This window comes from Heterocephalus glaber, unplaced genomic scaffold (assembly GCF_053883595.1).
Source record: "Heterocephalus glaber isolate CG9 unplaced genomic scaffold, H.glaber_assembly_v1.0 deba00001745, whole genome shotgun sequence".
Lineage (NCBI taxonomy): Eukaryota > Metazoa > Chordata > Mammalia > Rodentia > Bathyergidae > Heterocephalus > Heterocephalus glaber.
In genome coordinates this window covers 1,992,516-2,002,291 of record NW_028258451.1, presented here as the reverse complement: position 1 = coordinate 2,002,291, position 9,776 = coordinate 1,992,516, and the positions used below count along the sequence as shown (strand labels likewise).

General features: G+C 47.7%; 2 pseudogenes; both read right to left on the bottom strand.

Moving 5' to 3' along the window:
- Positions 1-835: 835 nt before the first annotated feature.
- On the bottom strand, positions 836-1,645 carry LOC101723095 (tumor protein D52-like; annotated as a pseudogene).
- A 145-nt stretch (positions 1,646-1,790) lies between these two features.
- LOC147821294 (vomeronasal type-1 receptor 1-like) lies at positions 1,791-2,988 on the bottom strand (annotated as a pseudogene).
- Between the last annotated feature and the right edge of the window lie 6,788 nt (positions 2,989-9,776).

Here is a 9,776-nt window from a genome sequence, read left to right as displayed (position 1 = left end):
TATTTGGCCCACTGTCCATTTACTCTGAAATTAAAATTTTAATATTGTCAAAAGGTGATATAAGTGGCATAATAACAAATATGCTGAAATGGTTATAGTCACAGATGGCAGTTAACAAGGATATGAGGAGATCCACTCCCAAGTCACCCAGTAGTGGGAATTACTGCATATACTGTCACACAGCTGTAACAAATCGGATTAAAGCTGTCTACTTTAGCATCTTCACACACCCGAGATATGTACCTTATACAAAAGCAGTGCTTATTCGAAAACAAATTTTTTGTAGCTGTTAAGTTCTTCCCTTAAATGTAAATAAAATGTCACAGAAACTTTTAATAACCAGGACTCAGAAAATTTAAAAGAATAATTTGAGCCGGGGATTTAGCTCAGTGGTTCTGCCATCAGCCTCGCAAGCACAAGGACCAGAGTTCTATCCCCAGTACCAAAAAAAAAAAAAGAATAATTTGAGTTAGGAATCAAATATACACAGTCAAAGGAAAAAAAATCATCTAGAAGACAAAGATCCAAGTAGGATCTCAGATGCAGAGCAGTTTTGTAAAGTAGGAAAGCAACTGTGATCACCTGCAGCTTCTCAGATCATTCTAGCAAGAGTCTCCAGGTCCCACCTGTGTCTGTGAATAGTATTTCCCTAAGTAAAGGGCCTTGAATGCACATCAGCATGTTTCCTGCGAGTAGAAGTGAAGATATTTTCATTTTGTTTAACTCACAAGCTATTTGGCCAAAGAAATATGTAAAGCTAAATAAAAGCACATCTGGCAGAAATCCATAGCAATGAATGTTGACAAGATGCGCTTGGACCTTGCAGCATCTGGCAGTGGGCAGTGGAACAAAGGTAGCAATCTCACGGGCTCTCCTGTGTCTGTTCTGGAGCTGGCTCCCTGGCGGTGGCACTAGCATTTGCACTTGAATTCAAGACTTCAAAATCACTACCAGCAGGCTTGGTTCCCCCTACTTTAGACTTTAAGTTTTTGACCTTTTCTTCAAATGACTTGAAAGTTGGGGAATTTCTGGCAGAATTCAGGCATGAACCAAAGCCCAGTTGAGACGAGCAGACCATCAGCAGGTCCACAACAGGGATTCCAGTTCCTCATAGCAGGCATGCTAACTGAATGTTGAATGGAGCGTATATTTCCAGCTTCCAGCTTTTTGGTGGTAACAGAGCCAACAGATGAAAAGGCCGCTGGGGCCTTCTGCGGCCTGAGACATGGTTTCGGAGGTCGCCCTGTGTGCGGACCTGGCCGTCACATCCCGCCACCCTTCGGCAATGTTCTGCTTTAGCTCCTGTAGTGAAGCAACCCTGTTTCCGCTTGGTCTCTGCTAGATGCTTCTCTTTTGCAGCTAACACTTGAGACAGTCTGGATTTCTTCTTCCACCTTTGCCAGCTCTCTTCTCAGCTCATCCTGCTCCTCTTCCGAGAGCGTCTTGGTGGCACTGAGCGTGGCTGCAGCATCTTCTCCTTCCTCAGGTACTGGGTCTGTCCTCAGCAAACCAAGTTTCTCAGTAGGTGATCCAGCTGGAGACGAATGCCCACTAGGGGACAGGGAGAGGGAGTTTTTGTTCAGTCCTGCCTTGAAATCGAACGGGACTGGTAGTCTTCATGTAAGTCTGTGTCTCTGTGACCCATCATCCCAGGCAGAGGCAGAGTGCATGGCTTTGTGGCCACCTGAGCTCCCTCCGCAGTCGCTCGCCCCTTTGGCCTTTGCAGTGGATATTTTCTGAGCTCATCATTTCTTCTGTAGACTGTTGGGGCCTCTGATACAGCACGGGTGTCATGTTGACCTTCCAAGATCATTGTGGGTATTATATAACAAATTATTAGAAACGGGGGTTTATGACTATTACGAAACCTGTCTTCTCTATTTAGCATTTCAACAGGTCAAGAACAGCAGCTGAGTGTTCCAGGGTCCCTCAATATCAACAGTAAGGGGCAGACAGTGGGAAAACCTACAACCAGAATCTCGGAGACTTTCATCATCCATAGATAAGAATCTAGTGCTGGATTAACGTAAAAAGTAAAAATAGAATTCAGTAGGTAAAAGAACACAAAGGCAGCTGCCAGCATCAGGATGGTGCAGGCAGCTCTGGTCTCGGGGTGGCGTTTGTGGCAGCGGCGTGAGGTGTGAGTGTGCTGCAGTCACTGGCGGTGCCTGTGCAGGAGCAGCACCATGGAGCCGCTGGACCAGGCCACGAGACCCACAAACATAGCATCGTGGGCAAACCGCAAGAAGCCCGTGCCTGCTATGCTGCCTGAGTATGCGCACTGGGCCTGGGTGCCACTGTTATTGTCTGCGTCCTGTGGGCCGGTGATCTTCACAGGAATGTGGACATTTGCCAAGATCCCAAGTGTCCAGCAGGTACCACACACAGGACCGAGGGCCTCAGGGCCCTCCCTGCGCACATCGCTCTTCCTGCTCTGGTAGGGGTGAGCACGAGAAAGCGATAGCTACTCAGAATACAGGTGGAGGATAAAGTGGTGCTGCGCTGCGAGCCAGGAGGCGGGCACAGTACACAAGCTTACACCCCAGCCTGGACAGGCGGCTCCTCCAAACAAAAGCCCCCATCACGTGGGGGATCCCCATGGAGAGAAGAAGCAGGGAGTTGGCCACGGCCATGTGGGCAAAGATCACCTGCATGGGCCTCAGTTTGGGGCCATCCGGGTGTGGATAGATGTTGTGGAAGAACAGAGCGACATTGGCCAGAGTCCCAGCCCCGAACTGGAGCAGGAAGATGGTCTCCAGGGCTGTGTCCCAGGCAGCTCCCAGGGCTTCGCCAAGATGAGCCATGGAGAGGTTTGGCCTCTGCAACCACACATTCATTAGCTCAAGCCAGCTGGAGAAGTTTCATCTCCAACTCTGTGCCTCCATCTCCTCATCTCACCAGGGAGCACTGGTCACAGGGCGGGTGTGAGCACACACTGAGTTTCCCGGGGATTGCTGGTCTGGTGGCTAGAGCAAAGCAGGTGCTGCCTTAGCCCCAGCAGAAGCTGGAGTCGAGTGGGCACTGTTGTCCGCTGTGCTCCTGGCCCGCAGCTGTCAGAGTATGAGAGAGAAGCACAGTAAAATAGATTGGCCCTCTTCCAGCAACCGCCCTATCCTGACACTTGGAAATTAGCGTTCTTGTGACTGAGGTTTTTTCTCTTGTTGCTGCCTTTGGTTAGAGAATGACATAATGATCTGTTTCTAATCACTTCGTTTAAAAGTGAGCAACACAGACACAAATACACACACACACACAGAAAGGGAAAACACACAGGACGTACACAGAAAAAATGCTGGGACAAGGGCATCTACTACGGCAGGACTGGAGAATGAAAAACTTGTCACCAGCCAGTAATGTCCTTGTCCCCTGGACTATTTCTTTCCGTGTACTGCTGTTTGGACGTCTGTGCATGAATGTGCCCAATTACATGTGTCATGATATTGGATTTCTAATCCAAATTCTCGCGTGAGTTCTCCCTTCCTTCACACCCACGATGCGTCCATGAGGTTTGAGAAAAGGCGGAGATTCTTGTGTACATAAGTGAGGCACTCAGAGGCTCTGGGCCCCCGGGCCTGACCTGGGCCATCAGGGACAGTCACCAAGTCGTCCCACCCTGGAACACTCCCAGCATATCCCCACCTTCCAGCTAGGGGGCCGGAGCACTGACAGGCAGGCTCAGAGGGAGGCAGGGCTGGTGCCGAGCAAGCCTCCTGGCAACCACAGCTCAGACTGCCTGCCTTTCCTGTGGAGACCCCGCTGCCACCCTTTTCCCTAGAGAGAAACCAAGGAAGTGCTCACCTGGAAGGTCTTGGCTATAGGGCCCGGAGCAGGACAGTGTCACCGAGGATTAGCGCAGGACAGCTGAGTCTGCAGTTATAAGGCAGGACCCTAAGCCCGCTCTTCCCCAGAGAGACCATTATGGAGCCGGGTGTCGGGGACGCTGTGTGTCAGAGCCGGTGACATCTCCACGGAGGAGCAGGCCACCCAGGGCAGGTAACCCCAGCGACGTCTGGGATTATGCCAACCGTGGGCAATTAGGCAGAAGACCCTAATGAGCAGCTGAACAGAAGGAGAAAGTTTCCTGTTGCCCGTGGGAGAACTGAAGCTCGGGACGGAACTGCTCCGTGCGGCTCCTGCAGCCCCTCCCCAGAACTCACGCGCTGCCCCGCTCAGGCTGGTGGCCAAGTCCTGCCTCACTGAGCATCTGCGTGTGGCACAGGCTCCAGCTTTGCTGTGAAGCGAAATTCCACAGCCCCTGCTCCCCGTGGCCCCAGGACCCTAGTCTGGAAAACTTGGAGGTGCCGCCACGCTGGCCTCCTTGGAGCCCCACTCATGGCACATTCACATCTCGAAAGGGGGATCACAGTTTTCCCTCCAGAACACCACAGGGCTCTGCTTCCTGTGTCTCTCACTGGCCTGCCAGACTCTGCTTGTTCTCTGGAGAATTCACCCTCCTCGGGAATAATGCGGCACATACAGGGGTTGGAGGAAGGTAAGAGTTGAGACGTTCAGAGGTGATGGATAGATTTCTTTAACATCAGCAAAATGGAGTCGCGTCCCTGGATGTGGCAAGGTAGTGACCTCTCAATCCCCGCTCTGCTTAAGGCAAGGCTTATAAATCATATGAACATATAACGTGGACGAAATAGAAAAATTCCTCAAAACGCATAACTTCCCCAAGCTGAAGAATAAAAACTTTAATAGGCACGTAGCATTAAAGAGATTAAGGCAATAAAAAAGAGAGAGAGATTAAGGCAATAATCAAAACCCCTAACAAAGAAAGCCTTAGGCCTACGCAGCTTCATGGGTGAATTTTACCAAACATTCAAGATGAATTAGTGCAAACCCTTGTACAATCCTCCCTCAAAACAGAAGGAACCACCTTCTAATCCATCCTATGAGGGCAGCATGACCCTGACGGTCAAACAAGCACATCAAAGAAAAAAGTTACAGCTACAAAAGCAAAACCCAAGAACAGAGCAGCAAACCGAGTCCAGCTGAATAGGAAGACCCACGATGCCTCTCGACTAAGCAAGGTTTACACCAAGAACACAAGGTGGTTTAATACATGGAGATAAATCGAACGAAGCCAAAAAAATCAAATAAGCATTTTAACAGACAAAGGAAAAAGCATTGGCATAATTGAAGACATTTTCATGATTTAAAAAATTTGTTTAAGAATAAAATGCAAAAAGCTTCTGAGACTTCCTTACCTGGCTCTACTCCACCTTCAGTCCAGGAGACCCCAGGTCCCTTCTGAATACAGGCCCAGTGGTGTTGGGCGGGAGCCAGTGGTTCTGGTAACACCGGAATCAGCTGGAGCTGGGGAGGTTGGGGAATGTAGAGACCCTGAGGGCCGTCATGAAGTTCCAATACAGGAGGACAATCACTTTGATTACCAGAAGAGGAAGGAGAAAAGATCCAGAAGAAACACCCAGAAGGGTCCCAGGCACCGTGGCAAAGGCGCCTAAAGCCCAGCAGGCCGCCTAATGCAGACAACTGGAAGCACCTTCTGCCCTCCGTCCTCACTGTAGGCAGCTCTACTCCTTAACCAGGAAGGGGGTCCACCTGGGACAAGAGGACGCCTGGTTCTCCTGTCCCAACACCATCCTCCGAGTGCCACCGAGGCCCTGCCGAATGGGAAGGCCACTTCTGTGGCTATCTCAGTGCGAAGTGAGTGCTGGACGCCCAGCAGATGGGGATGCTGGACTTGGGGGTGGGGAGGCTGTGAGGGGACTTGGGAGAAGACACGGACGGCGAAGGCACCGGGAGCCTTGCAGCATGCGTACACACACACATTATTTTAACATCATCAGTCCCGTCTTTTGCTGCTTCCTCAGCTCCCTTAGAAAGTGCATCAGGAGAGAGCTGCGAGGTGGGCTTTGCTAGGTGAATGGGGATCCCAAGAATGAAGTTCTGTGTGAATTTACAGGAGAGTCTAGAGGTGGGCGAGTCAGGGCCGGAGAAGGTTCCAGCCCAGCAGAAACTCCTGTCTCTTCGGGCAGAGATTTGGTTTTGTCCATTTGCACCAGACAGGTAGGAAAGGGAACAGGAATGCTTTGGGAATTGTATGGACCATGGACCAGAAAACACCACTGGAATGGAAGCACTCTAGCCCTGGGCCCTCCCCTCTCCTTCTGCATCACCTCCTAGCCCGTCCTCACAGCAGTGTCATAGGACCCACACAGGTGGCAGTGGGCATTCATGTTGCATTTATGTGGAGATCTCTCAACTGTGAAAAATCGGGATCCAGCAGAAGACACTTCGGATTATGGCTTTGCTAGCATTAAAGTGGAGTTGACTGCATGTTGAGCGTTTCTGTGTAACCTGCCTTCTCTCTGGTGCCCCTTATCCCACACCCACCTTGGAATTTCATGAGTTTCGGGCACTTCCTGCTGCAGGCTAAAGCCAGTCCTTTAGTGCTGCCTTTCGGATCTTCCATGTACAGGGACAGAGGTGGCTTTCAGACGGAAGGGGCAGGTATGGGGCAAGGTGAATTATCTACACTGCCCACCTGTCCGGCATGCTTGGTCCCTGGCTACTGTCCCTGACTCACACACATAGGAATTCTAAGCTGTGGCTTAGGTCTGCAACAGCCCCCTGTGTTTGCACAGCAGGTGGATTACTGAGGCCTCCTAGCTGACTTGCTGCTAGGAGGCGGAGCCTGGTCTGAAGAGGCGGGCCGCTGTGAGAGGGACCAATAAGAGTGTATTTCTCTTGCCTGCCCCTGCTCCCTGTCCACCATGCTCAGCAGGATGCTGGGAGGAGTAAAGACCTGGGTGACTCTCGGGAAGGAGGGCTCTGTGTTTGCCACGTGATGCCCGTGTTGCCTCCTGACTCTGCCCACATGAAGGCCACCAACTGATGAGGCCCTGGACTTTGGACAGGAAGTGTGAGCCAGTATAAATCTGTTTCTTTTTTTTTTTTTTTTCTGTACCTGGGATCAAACTCGGGTCCTTGCGCTTGCAAGGCAGGCGGCAGAACCACTGAGCTAAATCCCTAGACCTCCCTGGTCCTTTATATATATATTTTTAAGCAAAACATTATTGGTACATTTTTTTTTAGCATAACAAAAAATATTTTACTAAAACATAAGGTTTACAAAAATTTCCAGACAAGCCATAAAAATGGGCACAAGCTTTTTTTGAAGGGGGGAATCTACACTTGACAGCAAAGTCACAGTGTTATTAGTGAGGGCTGTGATGTTTGTTAATGTTCCCATTTTGGTTCAAACAATCAGCTTGTCCCTCTATATCATCTAAATAAAGTTAGACTTGGCTAGAGAGCGTATTCTAGAGAATTGGTTAGCTGCTTTTTAACCAATGCAATTAGATCACCATAAAAGGGGGGAAAAGGAGCCCATAAAATTTTGAAACTACTTTTCCCCTCAAAAAAAAAAAAAAAGAATACCCATACCCCTGCAGCTAACCCTTCATTCCCAGTGCTTTATACTTAAACCATGATGGGGGAAATGAATAGAAGCAGAGGGCCATTGCTTTTAAACATTCCACGACAATCCCGATGATACTTCTAGCCTCTGCTCACACTTTACAACAGTGAATCAGGACAAGACATAGATTTTCTAATGTGTATTTAATCACCAAAGGACTGAAGATGTCTGAGCTTCGATTCTGTAATGTTTCTAAGACAGTGTCCATTAAATGCAAACAAGAAAGGAAGAAGTCATGGCAGAACAGGAGAAGTGACACAGACTTGATGATCAGATCGACTTAAATGTTATTCCTGGCTCATAGCCTAGTCCATGCTCTAGCTGTTTCTATGGCTTGGGCTTCCTTGGTCTCCACTGCTCCACTACATCCTTTGCTAATGGGTCGTCTGGCTCAGGCGCACTTAACAAAGCCTGGATCGAGAGCAGAACTGAGCAGATCTGCAGTGCTGGAACCATTTATCTTTCAAAATATCTAAACATGGGCCGGGGATTTAGATCAGTGGTTCCGCCGCCTGCCTTGCAAGCACAAGGACCCAAGTTCGATCCCTGGAACCAAAAAAAAAAAAAAATCTAAACATATTCTTCCCAACTTGTCTACACGAGGGTGATAAATTTTGGTCATGAAATGTACTTCAGGTGCTGCATTGGGTATTCTTCTGGAGGAAATAGTTCAAATTTAAAAGTCCCTCCCTCAAAAGGGGAATCCTGGGGGCCAGCAAAGACCACATGAAAATAGCAGGTATTGCTCTCATCTGGTTCCGCTTTAATGCCAGGAACTGGCTCTGCCTGCAAACGCTGAGTTTCCTTGGTGACCCTGCGGGGCAGCCCGGCCATCTTGTCAGATCCCATCTTTGGCCTCTGGTCGCGTCTCCGGCTCCACTCATCTCACACACAAGTGGTCCATTTCAAGTGTGCATAACGGTCACATTCGTCACAGGGAATTGGTACCTGTACATGATACATCTTGCTTCTTTTCTTCCCGTTCCCCTACCCCTTTGACTCTTCTTCCCCTCCTTATTTGCAAAAGCTTTGTTTCCATTTTTCCTTCTATTCTCTTTTTCCCTTGTCCTTTCCTTCCTTCCCTCCTCCCCCCCCCTTGTTCCCCTTCCCATTTGAACATTTTCTTCCCATTTCCCAATATGTATTATACATTTTGGTCCTTATTTACACTCACACCAGAGAAACAGTGTAGTATATAAATGTGTGTCCAATTTATTTCACTTAAGAATATGATCTCAAGGTGGATCCATTTAACTAGAAATGTCTCAAGTTTATTCTTATTTATGGCAAAGTAGTACTCCATTATATTAAAAAATCACATCTTCTTTATCCATCTGTCAGTTTATGGGAATTTGAGCTGTTTCCAAAATGTAGCTATTACAAACTGTGCTCCTATAAACATGGGTGCACATATATCGCTGTGGTATGATTCTTTTAATTCTTTTGGGAAGATACCCAGCAGGGGAATAGCTGGGTCAAATGGGACCTCTAGTCCTAGTTTTTTGAGGTATCTCCATACTGATTTCCACAGTGGTTGCACCAGTCTACAGTCCCACCAACAGTGGAGAAGTGTTCCTCTTTCTCCCTGCCAGCATTTGTTATTGGTTGATTTCTTGATAGCAGCCATTCTTTCTGGAGTGAGATGGAATCTCAGTGTTGTTTTCTTTTGCATCTCTCAAATGACCAGTGATGTTGAACATTTTTTTCATATATTTATTTGCCATTTCTACTTCTTCATCTGAGAAGTGCCTATTCATTTCAGATGCCCATTTTTGAATTGGGTCTTTAAATTTGGAGGGTCTGATGTTTTTGAGTTCTTTATATTTATTAGGTAGTAGTCCTCTCTCTGAGAAACAGGTGGCAAAATTTTTTTCCCACATTGTGAGTTGTCTTTTCACTGTGTTGGTGGTTTCTTTTGCTGTGCAAAAGCTTTTTAATAAGATGAGATCCTAGTTGTTGATTCTTTGTGATATTTCCTGTGTGATCAGGGTTTTATTCATAAAGTCTTTGCCAACACAAATATCTTCAAGAGTTCTACCTATTCTTCTTGGAGTATATTTAGTATTTCTGTTTTAACATAAAGATCTTTGATTCATTTTTATTTTATTTTAGTGCATGGTGGAAGACATGGATCTAGTTTTAATCTTAAGCATGTGGAAAGCCAGTTTTTCCAGCACCATTTATTAAAGAGGCTTTCTTCTAGTGAAGGTGTTTGGCTCCTTTGTCAAAGATAAGTTGGCTGAGTGTGTGTGGGGTTGTTTCTGCATGTTCTAATCTGTTCCATTAATCTCCAGGTCTTTTTGTCTTTTTTTGTGAGTACCATGCT